The sequence below is a fragment of the Ipomoea triloba genome, chromosome 1, assembly GCF_003576645.1.
Source record: "Ipomoea triloba cultivar NCNSP0323 chromosome 1, ASM357664v1".
Lineage (NCBI taxonomy): Eukaryota > Viridiplantae > Streptophyta > Magnoliopsida > Solanales > Convolvulaceae > Ipomoea > Ipomoea triloba.
This window is the reverse complement of record NC_044916.1, coordinates 24,881,359-24,899,051: the sequence shown is the minus strand read 5'-3', so window position 1 is coordinate 24,899,051 and position 17,693 is coordinate 24,881,359. Positions and strand designations below refer to the sequence as shown.

Below are 17,693 nucleotides of genomic sequence, written 5' to 3'. Positions count from 1 at the left end.
TTCTTAGATTTTGTCAAAAGATTCATAATTTACATTGGTGTGGATAATGAGCCAAAGACCGACGTCAAGGTTTGATGCTTTAGTGAAACAAAATCTGGACTGGGTTAGGCCCTGTATTCATGAATGGCATTATTTTCAAAATTTTGTAGAGAAAAACAGGGTGTGGTGGGTGCACTCACCAGCCAATAAGTAGAAGCTTTAAAAGAGCCATTCTAATGTAGAGGCCATTCTTGGCTTGTCTGAAGTACGCAGCCCTTGGATCTCCATCCACGTCAACAGTTATCTACAAAGACGACGCTGATTTTAGAATTTAACAAACAAATGGATTCTAAAGTTTTCTTCTTTCAAAAGAAGGAGAAGGCTAACCTCGTCTAGCCTTACCAAAGGATGCATGACAACAGCATGTTTCTCCATTGCCCTCATAACCTCTAGATCCACTATGTACTTGCCTTGGGCTTCTTCATATAAATCAATTCGCTCCCCAAACCTTTCTCATTGGATACGGGTTTGATAAAGCACATCACATTTGGAAGCCACCTCCAGTAAATCAGCACTTTCCTCCCAATCAACTCCTTGTGACACAAGATAATCCTTTATGTCATCCTGGAAAAAATAATTAAGCACATGTGTTACTACTCCTTTCATAAACTGTGTTTTTTTAATCTATGGGTAAGATAGAAATAATTAGACTGCACCTTGGTATGATCGTTTCATGCATTAATTTATTAAATGTTTTATCTCAAAGTAAAAAGATAAAATTGTTAACCACGCACTCTATACCCTCCTACCTTCATTTTTACCACATCAGGGAGACAAAGTAAATCTTCACATCCTGGTATTTAGCAAGTAGAAAAGCAAGTGACCTAACTGTCCTTCCATAAGCAAAATCACCAACAAGGGCAACTTTTATCCCGTCAAAGTTTTCCTATCTCCCTTTGAATGGTGTATACATCTAGTAAGGCCTGCTCGTGGAAAAAATGAGAAACTATTATGCCCAATTAAAAGTGAACAACATAAATAATTTAAATTAATTATTAGATTCATATTGACAGAAATGGTAAAATAGTTGTGTGCACTACATAATGCATGCAGTGGGTTCTATTTATAGGTTCCTGTTTAGACAGCATGCGAGACAAGATTTACATCAGACTTTTCCAATACAAGGAAACAGTGATTAAGGATAGCAATGCCATGTTTGCATTCTAGAGTAATTGGTTCCTAATAATTTAACTACTAAAATACATCATCTAATATTCTAATCAAATCCAGCTTCCAAGGATTCTACCTAAAGTTCCTTAAATTTCACAATGAAACAAGAAGAACCAGATTCAGGGGTTTTGTCTGAACAGAAAAACTATTAATCAATGATGACCCACAAACTTGATCAGTATGACTATATACCGGTTTTTTTCAATAAGGTCTTCTATCTAAGTTAGGTATTTATGAAATTGGAAATCATGCATCGTGAGAATAACAGCACCTCAAAAATATGCATATGCTTGTACTAACCATATAGTTAATACAATTGCATGCAAACATTAGAAACAACGTTCGAACTCTATTAAGATAATATAAAAATATATTTAACAATATTGAATGACCAAGACAAATGCAAACCTAAGTTGGGTGTTGACCAGGACCATCTCCTGCATTAATAATGGGAATGTTGGTTGTGGCTGCTGCTCTTCTGGCAGCACCACTTTCAAAGTGCCTCATGACAATTATATCAGAGTAACCTTCAACTGTTCTTATTGTGTCTGCAAATTAAATCCAAATATCAGAAGTTAAGAATTTTCTCACACAGCATTTAAGGCTAACCAACTAAAGCTACCTTCAAGCGTTTCCCCTTTTGCTGCAGATGAAAACTCACGCCCATTTTCCGTTGTCAAAACTTCCCCACCGAGACACTTCATGGCAGACTCAAATGAAGCCTAGTCCTAGTGGAAGGTTCATAGAAAAGGGTAGCCATCAGATACCCCTTAAGCATCTGGCTTCCAGGTGATCCTTTCTCAACATTCTCCATTTCACGTGCCACTTCAAATATAGCATTAAGTGTATCTCTATCAAATTGTTGAGCTTAAATTACATCACCAAGTAGGAATTTATTTCCCTCTGTAAACCAAGGTTTTCTTTCAATCTCTACTGCTCTACACTCTACAGAGGATACTACTATTCTTTCTCAAGTCCCTTGCAACTAGTTGCTTTTTGACCTATTTCCTGCTAGATAACAGTGAATTTTGCGTATCGACAGATGTAGATATGGACTTCATGTTACAAGTTTGTAAAACTTCATTATAACTACTCCTATCTCTAGACCCAAATACAATACCATAAAAGCTACTTGTAGAAAAAGTAGCCGAAGAAGCCATCACAATATATAAAAAGTACCCACCTTGCATGTAACAAGTGTCCATCAAGAACATGGAAATTTTTATACATTATAAATTTCAATTATGTTTCTGCATTTGCACTTTGCAAAAATTTTAAATGGAAACAAATTCATATCTAAAAAATATAGAAATATGTATAAATTTCAATTATGTTCTGCATTTGCACTTTGCAAAAATTTTAAATGGAAACAAATTCATATCTAAAAAATATAGAAATGTGTAAATTTCAATTATGTTCTGCATTTGCACTTTGCAAAAATTTTAAATGGAAGAAAATTCATATCTAAAAAATATAGAAATATATGCATGTATATATTTAAATACGGGAATGAATTCACATATATATATCATAGAGCATAAACATATATCATATCAATCAATATCTAAAATGCATATAAACTGTAAACATATATGTTTACTTCCGGTCGGTTGCAGCGGCAACGGTTTTTCGTTCGTTTACCAGTGGTGGTCGGCGTTCGGGCCGTGGGCAGCGGCGACGACTGGAGTGGTTGTCACGGTTTGGCTGGCTGCGTTCCGGCAGAGGACGGCGACGGCAGCAGTCGATCGACTTTTTTATTTGTATGCTGTTGTTCGGTCTTTTTGGCGCTGCGCCTCTGATCTGCAATTTGCAGACAATACGTTTGTACAGTAGGGTTTTTATCTTCACCAAAAAAAAAAAAAAAAGTAGGGGTTTTACTCTTTTCTTTTAAGAGTTGGACCTATGTTTGTTTGGGCCTTTTGGCCCGGTCAGATTTGTTACAATCGTTATACCCTGCACCACGGTGCACATCGCAATGTGCACCACGTACGTAAAACGACGTCGTTTCGGTGTTAGTAGACGCGGACGCAAATGACTCAGGGAATTCATTATCTATAATACACACAGAATGTTTGCCTAGAATACACAGAATGTTTGCCCAGAATACACAGGATATTGACACAAAATACACAGATGTTAGTGGACGCGAATGACTCCAGGGAATTCATTATCTATAATACACATAATCATTATATAGAATACACAGAATGTTTGCCTAGAATACACAGAATGTTTGCCCATAATACACAGAATATTGACGCAAAATACACAGAACTCATCCTCCTAACATTCGAATGCACAAACACATCATAACTTGTGTTAATAACATGAATACACATAATATTTACACAAAATACACAGAACTCATCCTCCTAAACATTCGAATGCACAAACACATCACAACATGTATTACTAACATGAAATCACAACATGTGTTACTAACATGAATACACATAACGGTTGCATATAATACACAGAATGGTTGCCTAAAATACATAGAATGATTGCCTGGAATACACAGAATATTAACATAAATACATAGACCGGCCGAAACGGGAAACGTGATTTCCAAAAAAAAACGGACGATTAGTTTACAATACTCAAAACGACGTCGTTTAGGTACGTGGTGCACTGTATAATTTGTCGATTTGTTATTAAAAATAAAAGGAGTTTTGGGCTTTAATTTCATCTGGGTTTGTGCTTATTTAAATTTAGGAGGGTGTATTCAATCATGACTTTCATACAATTTTAAAGACTTTTATGAACTTCAAAAGTTTGGAGATATTCAATTCAAACTTTTAGAGAGTATTTAAAAGTCATGCGGTATTCGATCAAGATTTTTAAAGAGTTTTTAAAAGTCATGTGATATTCAATTAAAATTTTTAAAGAATTTTTAAAAGTCATGTGGTATTCAAAAAGTTATGAATTTGTAAGGACTTTTTAATTTTAGAACTTCTGTAGACTTTTATATACTTTTCCTTCTCAAATATAAATAGTTGAAATCCAACCCCTAAACACAAGATTTCAAAATTTTATTTCTACCAACACTGAGCATTTTTTCTCTCTCTCTCTCTTTATTTAAACTTTATTTTTTTCTCCTTATTTAAAATTTTTAAATTTATAAACCTTATACCTAAATTCAATAAATTATTTTTTTCTTCATTATCCTATATTTTCTACATACCTAAACTCTACCAATTTTTTTCTCTCTCCTAAACTTTACAATTTTCCTCTAAAAATTTAAAATAATATTATTTTTATTTCATTGTTGCTTGTATATTTTGATTTTTTTCTATGAACTTTTTATCCCTAACTTCTAAACTTTTTCTCCTAAATACATGAACAGAGTAAATTTTTTATCTATCACCGTCAACTTTTACTATATGTTTCACAATATTCATATGTTTTTTCGTAATATATTTTTTCTTTTTTCTTTTTAACAACATGCTATTACGAAACGAATAGTGAACTATTGTTCGCAATAGCAATTTAAGGCTACAAAGAGAAACACATTGTTGTTGTTAGCAGTCTCATATTGTTATTGCAAATAATAGCTCTTTGCTTGATACGTAGCAGTATATCAAATATAATTTTTTATATATATACTAGTTTTATACGCGCAAAGCGCGAATGAGTTAATGCCCAATGTTTATATTTAAATAAATATTTGAAAGTATATCAATGCAAGATTATATAGGAGAAGTTTATACATGGGTAATTGAATGTCACATTTTTTTATTTAAATATTTAACTCAAAGTATATGAATCCAAGATAATATAGAAAATTCATTATAATTATTACTAAAATAAATGTTTGCAACCTTGTAAAATCGATAGTCTAAATATTTGGTCTAAAAATGATAGTCTAAATAAATACTACTTTTAATTTGAATTTTTCTAAGTGTTCTTAATTCTCTTTTGAGTAACATTGTCATTGTCTTCATCTTTACTATTTGTTCTCTTCCTTTTTGTTGGTAGTGTGTTATTTGCAATTCGGTTATTGTTGGTAGCATAGATGACAACGTCATGCAATAAGATTATGATATATGAACTATGAACTTTTCATTATGTGTTCTGCTTGGGGTTCATTTGGTTCAACCATTATTGTTGAATGAGTTATTGTAGATAAAGAAATTCCTAGTTTAAGAAAAAAGATTAAATAAATTAATAAAAATTTGAAAATTTAAAATATTATGTATTCCAAAATATTAAAAGGTAGTTTCTAGCTTCAATTTGCTGGGTAATGGGTCATTTGAGTACTTTTATTGTCAACAAATCCCCCAAGTAGTTAATATGATTGGTTTCAAACTATTCTTTTTTATTTTTTTTCATGGTATTAAAGAAATACATATGTATCATTTTTTGTGTAACTACTAATTTATTTAATTCAATAAGAGTAAAACAGAGTGATTCCGCTTCAATTTGTTGAGTTATTATTTGAGTATTCTCTTTGTCAACCAATCCCCAAGTAGTTAATATAATTAGTTTCAAATTATTTCAAAAAAAATTCATAGTATTAATAAAATACTTGGTAAATAAATATATAACATTATTTTATACTATAACTAACTTTGATATTTAATTACAAGATATTGTAAAAAATAAGATAATGGACAATGTAATGAATATCAATTGATAAATTTGAATGTAAAGAATCTTTGCATGAGAGAAAATAAAAACAATATAACTAATGGAATTATTTTTCTTATTTAATTTAATTTTTTGGTAATGAATAATTTTTTTCAAATAAAGGTATTGTACACACATGATTCTAAATTAAAGAAATACATATGTATCATTTTTTGTTGTAGCTACTAATTTATTTAATTTAATAAGAGTAAAATAGAGTGAGAAACTTAATTATGTTAAATTTGATTGAGATGAGGTTCGAACCTAAGACCTTTCTTAGATAAATTAATGGGTAAGTTAAAAGTTAACGGAATATTAACGGATAAGAGAATATTTAACGGAAAACTTAACGGATAATCATAAAAGTAAGGTTAAATTAGGTAATCTCTATTAATAATATCAATCTGAATTATCTTAACCATCTATTTGATTAAATAATTCATCTGAACCATTCATTTGATTAAATAATTTGACCGCTATTTTTTCTACCCATTTTAGGTCTAACTCTCTTTGGCTCTTATTAGTATAGTAGATAGATTATTAATTTTTTTTTTATTTTATGCAACTAGTAATTATATTTTTTTAAAATATTAATTTCTTAAGAAAAAGTAATTATATTTTTAAATATTTTATTTGAACAATTCTATAACTATAAATTTTGGTGTTTAATATTGTTATGAATTGCTTATGAAAGTTTGTAAGGATGTATTCAATTTAGAATTTTAATGACTTTTGTAGACTTTTTAAAATAAAAGAGTTGATAAAAGTTTATGCAAGTTTTTTATACAGACTTTTATAGAGTCTTACAAAGTTTTAAAAAGTTTTGAACGACTCTATAAAAGTCAATACAAGTTTATTAAAATCTATCATTTTAAAAGTTTTTAAAAATCTACAAAAGTCATGATTGAATACACCCCCTTAGAACTTCTGTAGACTTTTATATACTTTTCCTTCTCAAATATAAATAGTTGAAATCCAACCCCTAAACCCAAGATTTCAAAATTTTCTTTCTACCAACACTGAACATTTTATTTTCTCTCTTTATTTAAACTCTATTTTTTTCTCCTTATTTAAAATTTTTAAATTTATAAACCTTATACCTAAATTCAATACATTATTTTTTCTTCATTATCCTATATTTTCTACATACCTAAACTCTACCAATTTTTTTCTCTCTCCTAAACTTTACAATTTTCCTCTAAAAATTTTAAAATAATATTATTTTTATTTCATTGTTGCTTGTATATTTTGATTTTTTTTCTATGAACTTTTTATCCCTAACTTCTAAACTTTTTCTCCTAAATACATGAACAGAGTAAATTTTTTATCTATCACCGTCAACTTTTACTATATGTTTCACAATATTCATATGTTTTTTCGTAATATATTTTTTCTTTTTTCTTTTTAACAACATGCTATTACGAAACGAATAGTGAACTATTGTTCGCAATAGCAATTTAACAAAGAGAAACACATTGTTGTTGTTAGCAGTCTCATATTGTTATTGCAAATAATAGCTCTTTGCTTGATACCTAACAGTATATCAAATATAATTTATATATATATATTATTAATTTTTTTTTTATTTTATGCAACTAGTAATTATATTTTTTTAAAATATTAATTTCTCATGAAAAAGTAATTATATTTTTAAATATTTTATTTGAACAATTCTATAACTATAAATTTTGGTGTTTAATATTGTTATGAATTGCTTATGAAAGTTTGTAAGGATGTATTCAATTTAGAATTTTAATGACTTTTTAAAATAAAAAAGTTGATAAAAGTTTATGCAAGTTTTTTATACAGACTTTTATAGAGTCTTACAAAGTTTTAAAAAGTTTTGAACGACTCTATGAAAGTCAATAAAAGTTTATTAAAATCTATCATTTTAAAAGTTTTTAAAAATCTACTAAAGTCATGATTGAATACACCCCCCTTAAATCGTAAATTATTCTGTGGACCCGAATACAAAATACACAATTTACATACTAAATGTTTATAATTTATATACTGAATGACACAATTTACATACTAAATATTCACAATTCAAATTGCGAACATTCAAAGAATCCCCATATAGAGAAGAAACCTCGATAGAGGGGTGTGGTAATTCGCCTAGGGGGAGTTATCATCCATTGGGAGGTCACTAATGTTGATGGAATCCAAAATCTCATAGGGAGAATCAAGACTAAAGTGCATGCAAAAGGGGTACAAAAGGAGCAAGAGGAGGACAAGAGGCCTTTTGGTCGAGGGAGAAGAATTCGAAAAAAAAAATGGTGTATGGCATGAGGAAGAGACACTACAAGAAAAATGCTCATAGACAACGGTTAAAAACCGTTGTCTTTGAGGTAACATTTCTATTGTTGAAGCCGGTGTTGTTGTAAAAGACAACGGTTTTTAAATATAAGGATAAAAAAATACCTAAATAGTGAGTCCAATACGCCAACCCTAATTCTACCCCATCCCAGCGAATATTGTAAAACATTTAGTTTTTATTATTATTATACACTAATTACAAATTATTATTAATTACATTAAATTTTCCTCATTATTATGTAATAATTAGTACATTCTAATTAACTAACTACTATGCATTATAAATGATTAAGGATTTAATGAGGTTAACAACAATACTATTTTTTCCCATTATACGTATATACTACAATACTGTACTAATACACATATAATACCATAATTTTGTACCTTTTAACTAATTTTTTTGGGAAAAGCTAACATGCATTCTCAGAATGCATTTTTTAGTTAATCAAACATGCATTCCGTGGAAGTACTTTTCATATCTTTGTTCCCTTTTAAAAAGTGGCCTATTTTTATATCCCACAAAAGAAAATCCACCTAACCGTGTTTATGACTCATGCAAACAACGGCCATGGCGGAGCAACAGTTGATGGCGGCGTCGGAATTTCTATGATAAATGACCGTGCACGTGTGGCTCATGTGATGTCGCCGAAAAGGACGACCGTGAAAGCTGCTCCAGGGGGTAATGTGGGGCCAACGGGGTATGCCCATTCCCTAAAGGGGTAATCAAGTGGGTCACATCCCCAATTTCCAAATTCCTACTCCCCAAGACATCCCAGCTAACGCCGTGCATGTTGGTGGCACCGGTGCGTGGAGCAACCGTGCAAGTTCGTGGAGCCTCCGTGCATGCTGGGTATTATCCTAAGGCTCCGGCCAGGAAGCCCGGCCTCCAACCCCAGCAGCTCGTCGTAGCTAATTCCTATTCTCAACCGGCCATGTATCTCCGGCCATTGCTAGCCGTCGACTATATCCCTCCACCCTAGCCCCATAGTTTTCAAATAAGTAGGAACCACACTACGCCCCACACGAACTCATCTTAGAGTCTTTAATGGAGTTGAGGTGATCACATGTTGCCATTGTTTTGATTGTATCCACTTCATTCCTTATCCGCTAGCATTACCTACCACACAATATTAGTCAGTATCATCTACCTTTCTTCTCTTATTTTCTAAATTAAAGTTCTCCTTCATTATATTTTGGCATTCCTCTAAACGTTCATTAATTTTTCTTTCTTTACTCCTCTAAACGTCCATTAATATTTTTTTTCTTTACTCCTCTTTAACTTGTTGACATTATCATAAAAGTATTTAATTTTAATTTTATATTAATTATTTTTTACAATCTTTAGTCATGGGAGTCATTTCTAATTTATATTAATTCATCACCTTAATGGACCGTGGGGATTTAATAAATCACAAATATAAGAAAGTGCGTTCGATCCTCAGTGGAGGCGACTGTTGACTCTTTGTACTTCAGTAGGTTGAGAAAGTAATTAGGAACATATACTACATTGTAACAGAGTCAGTAGTACTTGAAAAAAAAAACAACCACTACAAGAAAATAGTATAGAGTAAAATACTAACACAACTAGCAATAGATTAACTAGTTACAACTTAAATATCTACGATTTTAGTATTTTTCAAACGAGTTCTATTAGTAAATTAAATACCTACGAATTTTAGTAATTTACTTAGAAAATTTTTAATTTATTTTACAATTTTTTTTACATGATATTAATATAATAATTTTTTAATTATTATTTGAAGACCAAGGTCCACACAGCGTTGTGTGACCCGTGGTCATCAAATAAAATTGTAGTAAAATTAAAATGATACTTTAGCATTGTTATAATGAAACTAGTACAGTGTACGTGAAAAAATGAAACTAAACAACAAAGTCCATTCAATAACATATATTTTCAAATGAAAATGTAATATAATTGAAATGATATTTTAGTGTTGTTATAATAAAACGTGTGTGGAAAAATAAACTAAAATCTAGAGTCATACAATAACAATATAACATATATTGTTAGATGAACCTGAAGTATATCTAAAACAATACTTCAACATTACTATAATTAAACTAGTGTGTGGATAATGAAACTAAAAAAAATAGAACTCATGCAATAATATATATTGCCAAATAAACTATACTAGAATTAAAATAATACTTTGGTATTCATATAAAGAAACTAGAGTGTGTACCGTATTATTTTAAAACTCGACCCATTTTGCGAGCTTAATTGACCCACCTTGCAATCTCACAATCATTATTGTATGGACCATGGTCCACACAGCTGTGTGGACCAAAAATAAAAAGTACATTATTTTTATACTAAAGATACATTATGTTTATACTGTAGGTACATTATTTTAGGATACATTATTTTTGTGCTGAAGGTACATTATTTGATATATACTGTCAAATAATGTACCTACAGTACAAAAATAATGTACTTTCAGTATAAAAATAATGTTCTTTTTATTTTTGGTCCACACAGCTGTGGACCATGGTCCATGCAATAATTTGCCGCAATCTCAAAGTATCCTAGTGACTATAATATAGTATTGGACATTGGCCGACTAAATTAACTATATTACTATACACATCCGTGTTGACATGGGATTAAACATATATCACTATCGATAATAATTTTAATTTGAGTAATTTAATTTCTCGACCTAGAATGTATTTACTTTTAACCTAGAATGTATTTACTTTTAAATTTTTATTACTATTTGAAGTTTTTCATAAGATTCCATCTTTTTCATATTAAGAAATCAGTTATGAAAAACAACACGTATAAACTTAACATGTTACGTTGAGTCAGATTCATAAATTATTTGTTCTCAAAAGTAAAGGTGCTTTCTAAAATTTTGTATATATTTCTTTAAACCATTTAACAATTGTAATACATAAGTAATACAGTTTAAAAATAAGTAGGGACCACACTACGCCCCACACGGACTCATCTTAGAGTCTCTGATCTAATGGAGTTGAGGTGATCACATGTTGTCGTTGTTTTTATCGGACTCACTTCTTTCCTTATCCGCTAGCATTGCCTACCGTACAATATTAGTATCATCTACATTTTTACTCTTATTTTCAAAACTTCACCTCCATTATATTTTGGCATTCCTCCAAAAGGTCCATTAATTTTTTTTTCTTTACTCCTCTTTAACTTGTTTACATTATCATGAAATTATTTAATTTTAATTTTATATTAAATATTACTCCCTCAGTCCCGTATTCTTTGTATGATTTCATTTTTGCACGGATTTTAAGGAAACAAAGTAAAAGTTGTTTGCCTTCCCAATTTTGCCCCTCCTTTTTTCTCTCACCAGCCATTCAAGAAAAACCCACTAGAACACACTATACACTTCTTCTCTCTTATTCCGATTTCTATGGTTCTACTTTTCTCTCCGGTGAAGAATTCTAAAATTCTTTCTTCCATGAAAATTTGAGATCAACATCTCCATACTCATATGGGAAAATATTTAAGATTTGCAATGCCTAATTTTGTAGAGATTTCAACACATTAATAGTGAGCCGAGATGAAACGCGAAAATGCAGATCTTCATGAATCCTTTCATTTCATTGAAGATATTGAATATCTGCATCGTCAAACTTCTACTTTCATTTCATTGAAGATATTGTTTTGGATTAAGTTTTGCAACTCTGGCTTTTTTCCCCAAAAAAAAAAGAAAAAAAAAACAATGAAAATGGAGTTTTGGTATCGGACTGTTTGCCTTGCTGGAGCAACTCCGAACCATGGTTTGGTCCATACCCAGTGTGGGACGCCGGCGCTGGAGGTGTTGAGATGGAATGGGTACTAATGCGCCCGAAAGTATGGGATAAATTGGAAGAACATGATAATAAATTGGGATATTGTATAAATTCATAGGGGTAAATTGGGAAAAGAGAATAATAATGATGTTCAATTTTGGAAAGTTGACAATATTTTGGGACAGACTAAAATAGAAAGTAAGACAGGTAAAATGGGAAGGAAGGAGTATTTTTTACAATCTTTAGCCTTGGGAGACATTTCTAATTTATACTAATTCATCACCTTGTAATACATGCGTCCACTTGGGTCTGGCCTCTTTAAAAAAAAAAAAAAAACTACGAAAACTTAAATTTGTAGGAGGAAAACTTTTCAAAAAACCAATGCCTACATTTGTCAAAAACTAATTCACCTAGATTTTACTGTTCCAAAATGAATACAAGAACTACTATTGGGGAGGGACTAAGGCAACATTAGCTATTCCCGCATTCTATTACTTTTTATTCTTACTTTGAATTTAAAAATTTAGCCAACATGAGATTATTTATATGATGAATCTTGAAAGTTTGACCATATAATTTTTATGAGTCGGTTTGATATTGTTGGATTTTATTGGGTAGTTTATCTTTTAATTAGTAAACTATTTCAACCAACTCTAAAAACTATTTAAATAAATTGCAAAATGTTGTGAAAATTTGATGTATTCTTGCACGTATCTTGTGTAAGAATACACTATAATTATCCAGAAAAGGGAAAAGGAAAGAAGATCAAGTTGAACTCCTTCAAAACCCACATTCTCATTAGCTTCCTCTCAATCTCCAATACAACATCGGCTTAAACATAAAACAATTATTGATCCGAGAAAAAGGGGTAATGGCCACATAATTATGTGTTAGATATATTAAATATAATATATCTAAATATATAATATCTAAATATATATAAATATATATATTTATACGAGAGAGAGAGAGAGAGAAATAGAGAGAAGAATGCCTTTTGAATTGATGATTAAAATGGCTTGTAACATAATGTATTTATACTAAGTTAATATGCCTAGAAACTAGGAAATGTAATCCCATGTACTACATGATCTATCCTAGTACACAGCTGCCACATTCCCATTACCATGATGATGCTATGCCACACCACCCATTTATTTATTTATTTTTTGATAATAATCTCTCGAGACTAATTCATTGAATCATAAGTGGAAACGTTTACAAGAAAGATTAATGGAATGGACGAACATTCCTTACAGTCAGACATAGAAACAAATTTCCTAACAATGTTATCGAAAACTTGAATCGCAGACTGTTTCACAAATTTGAAGCTGAAGTCGACAGGAGCACTCCAAGCTTCTTTACTGTCAATAGTAATTTGGTCAAACATAACGAAGGCATACTCTAGTTCAAAAGTAGTTGACACCACCCGAGTATCAATCTTCATTCTTTTGTGGTTCACATACGCCATTGACCAATTATCGTTCTACGTACGCCTATAACAAGAACTCGCCAAAAAACGAGAGGGAATAAACTCGCAAAAGAAGCGAGAGGGAATAAACTTGCTAAAGATGCGAGAAGCAACAAATTCGATAAATAAACGAAAGGTATAATAGCAACAAAACTTACTAATAAAAAAACAACACTGTTTTGAATCAAGAAAAAACCACTCCTTCCTACTTCACCTTTTGCAAAACCCAAAACCTTCTTTTCCTTATTCAATGGTGATGTACTTCTTGACAGATTCGAAGCTGGGGAAGAGGAATAACGTCGGAAGGGAAGGAAAAGGGGCGGCGATAACCGAAGAACACGGGGACAGTGCGAGATGGTAGGTGTGGTGGACGGCGATGGGGGAGGCGAAAATAGAGAGGAGAGGCAGAGAGAAAAGAGCAAAAGAAGATGACAATCGTGAAGAGGAGAAGACGCCGCCTCCGCTAAGCATGCAGAGGCGGCGGCTGCCGAACCAAGAAAAAGAAAAAGCAAAGAGTTATCACCCATTTATTAATAACTTCCTAACAAACTAATCACTACTTGGTTTATAGTAATTATAATAATACTATTATAACATTGTCCCCTTTAAACCAAGTTGGATATATTAGTCATCCCAATATCCTTTTTCAATTTGAGAAATGTCTCTATCTTTAACGGCTTCGTAAAAATATCTGCAACTTGACACTCACTTGAACAGTACTCAATGTTAATTTGTTTTTCAGCAACCAACTCTCTGATTTTGTGATACTTGATATCAATATGTTTGTTGCGACCATGAAATACATGATTCTTGGACAACGAAATTGCAGACTTGTTGTCACAGAAAATAGTTGTAGGTGCTTCCTACTTGTGTTGTAAAAACTCTAAAATTCTTCTTAGCCAAATTGCTTGAGTAGCACAATTTGCTGTTGTAATATATTCTTCTTCTGCAGTTGAAAGTGCTACAATCTGTTGCTTCTTTGAAGACTAAGAAAATATGGTTGAACCAAGATAGAAGGCATATCCTAATGTGCTTTTTCTGGTCTCAACACCTCCAGCCAAATCACTGTCTGTGTATCCATCAAGTTCCACAATTTCATTAGTAAAGTAAAAAATAGCATCATTACTCGAACCTTTGGCATATCTCAAAATTCACTTTGCTGCAGCCCAATGTGATTCTTTTGGTTCCTCCATGAATCTACTAAGTATTCCAACTCCAAAAGAAATATCCGGCCTTGTTACCACTAGATACCTCAAACTCCCAATCAAGCTTTTATAAGCTGTAACATTCACATTCTTACCAGACTCATCTTTGGACACCTTTAACTTTTCAGTTACCGAAGTAGAAACTTCAAGTTATTTCCAGTAAAAACCAAATCATCAACATACAGACAAATTATAACATCACCAGAATCATTGCATTTGACATACAAAGTATGTTCATGAGGACATCTCATAAAACCACTTTCAATAAAATATGTGTGAATGCAACCATACCATGCTCTAGGCGCCTGCTTTAAGCCGCCATATAAAGCTTTTCTCAACCTGTACACTTTATTTTCTTCCCCTTTCTTCACAAACCCTGCAGGTTGCTCAACATATATTTCTTCTTCAAGAAAACCATTAAAAAAAGCAAACTTGGCATCCATTTGATGCAATTTCCAATCATTTTGAGCAGCAAGAGAAATAATCATTCAAACTGTATCAAGTCTACTTACTAGAGAAAAAATCTCAAAATAATCAATACCTGGTTTCTACTTGTAGCCCTTTGCTACCAACCGTGCTTTAAAACAGTCAATTTCTCCATTTGATTTGTACTTCGTTCTGTAGACCCACTTTACTCCAATTGGCTTCTTTCCAGGTGGTAAATCTATTGACTCCCATGTACCATTCTTTTCAATGGCACAGATCTCCTCATCCATCGCCTTAAGCCAATGAGTTTTTGTAGCAGCCTCCTCAACGGATAGAGGGTTACAATCTGCAAAAAGAGCAAATTAAATAATCTTTTCATCAGACAGGTCATTATCATGACCCAAAACATAATCCTGCAAGCGAGTTGGTAATTGGCGCTCGCGTTGAGATCGTCGAACAGATGACTCTAGTTGTGAAGGAGACTACTGGACATTATCTAGAATCAGTTGCTTATCAACAATATTTTCAACAACAGGAACAACAACTGACCTTTCATCTTTAGCTGACCAATCCCAAGCACCATATTCATCAAAAGTGACATCACGACTTATAACAACCTTTTTAGTTTCAGGGTTGTATAGTTTATAAGCCTTTGAAGCATCACTATAACCAATGAATATACACTTATCACCGTTATCATCCAACTTCTTTCTCAGTTGATCTGGCACATGTGCATATGCCAAACATCCAAAAATCTTGAGATTTCTTATAGATGGTTTTCTCCCACTACAAGTTTCCTCAGGTGTCTTATCACGAACACTCTTAGTTGGACACCTATTCAACACATAAACAGCACAAGCAACAGTTTCTGCCCAAAAAGGCTTAGTCAGATTTTTAGATTTTAACATGCACCTCAACATATCCATGATAGATCTATTCATCCTCTCAGCCACTCCGTTTTGTTGTGGAGTGTATCTAGCTGTCATCTGGTGCTGAATACCATTCTCCTTCAGAAAATCATCACAAGCAATATATTCTGTACCTCTATCAAATCTCAAGATTTTAATTTCAAAGCCACTTTGCTTTTCAACAAAAGTCTTGAATTGTTTGAAAACATCACATGCATCAGACTTTTGCTTCAGAAAGTAAACCCATGTTTTCCTACTGAAATCATCAATGAAAGTAACAAAGTACTTACAACCTCAATGTGAGGGAACCTCCAATGAACACATGTCTGAGTGAATAATCTCCAACTGTTTTGCGGCTCTCCTTGACTTGCCCACAGGGAAGGGATCTCTATGCTTCCTCCCAATCAAACAAATCTCACAAATACGATCAGGAACATTCACAACAAGTAAATCAGAAACAAGCTCCTTTTTCGCTAGATAGTTTAATCCAGAGAAATGGAAATGTCCAAATCGCATATCTCATAACCAATTATGATCACAAATTTCAGAATTAAAGCAAGCAAGAAGTGCATGATTGATTTTCAAAGGAATTAGTCGATTTTGTGACATATTTACCTTTGCAACCAAAATTCCCTTAGCATCTACAATGGTACAACACCTCTGTGTAATATTTATCTTATATCCTTTTTCTAACAACTGCCCCATACTCAACAAATTTTGGTGCAGTTCAGGAACATAGAACACATCAGATGTAAAATTGTGAGTACCATCCTTCAATTGAATAGAGATTTTACCTTTTCCCAAAATTGGCACTTCTTACTTATTGCCAAATGTCACTTCAGACCGAACTGATTCATCTAGTTTGGAAAACAATTCTTTCGTCCCACACATATGGTTACTACACCAGTATCCAAGAACCATATGTTTTCGTCTGCAGAAAAATTATTACTGGCCAATAGTAAGGTTTTAGAACTCTCACGAGACTTTTCAGCAATGTTTGCTTGATTTCCACGATTGTCCTCATTGTATCAGCAATCTACAATCTTGTGTCCATACTTGCCACAATTGTAGCAATGAAATGGAAATTTACCTTGTTTGGTATTACCTCCACCTCTTCCTTGGTTGGAGTTACCATGTCCTCCTCCTTGATTGGAGTTACCACGTCCTCTTCCTCTACCAGATCCTCCACCTCTTTCGTTAGGGACAATCATATTAAGACTTAAGAGTGACTTGGCTCTTCAAAGCTTCTTCTGCAAGTGGTTTCGATTTTGACTCAATCCTATCAATATGACTTTCTACAATCCTATCAATATGACTTTCTATCATACCTTTCAGCTCTGCAACTGATAAGAGCTCGATGTTGTGTGACTCTATTATTGAAGCCACCACATGATCATACTTCATCGACAGAGTTCGAATAACTTTTTCAACCACTACACCATCTTCAATCGTATCTCCATATAACCTCATCTTATTCACCTGATCAATAAGACGAGTGAAATACGTATCTACTGTTTCTATAGAGGTTATCTCACAAGGATCATACAACTTGCTCAACGACGGCAACTTCGACTTCTGTGCCCGATCAACTCCTTTGTGTGACACCATTAGGATGTCCCAAGCTTGCTTTGTTGTTTGAGCACGAGCTAATTGCCCAAAAATTGAGTATTCAACACCTTGGTGAATCTGTCCCAAGGCTAATTAATCTCGCCGTATAGCGGCTGCATCAGCTCCTTC

General features: G+C 32.5%; 1 long non-coding RNA gene and 1 pseudogene across 1 annotated transcript; both read right to left on the bottom strand.

Annotated features, from left to right (window-relative positions):
* Positions 1 to 117: 117 nt before the first annotated feature.
* On the bottom strand, positions 118 to 2,369 carry LOC116011029 (annotated as a pseudogene).
* Positions 2,370 to 14,912: 12,543 nt separating this feature from the next.
* On the bottom strand, positions 14,913 to 15,816 carry LOC116010807. The gene is made up of 3 exons (XR_004096959.1): positions 15,598 to 15,816; positions 15,164 to 15,394; positions 14,913 to 14,998 (listed from the first exon to the last, which is right to left on the bottom strand). It is a non-coding gene; the product is annotated as an uncharacterized LOC116010807 (long non-coding RNA).
* Positions 15,817 to 17,693: the final 1,877 nt, after the last annotated feature.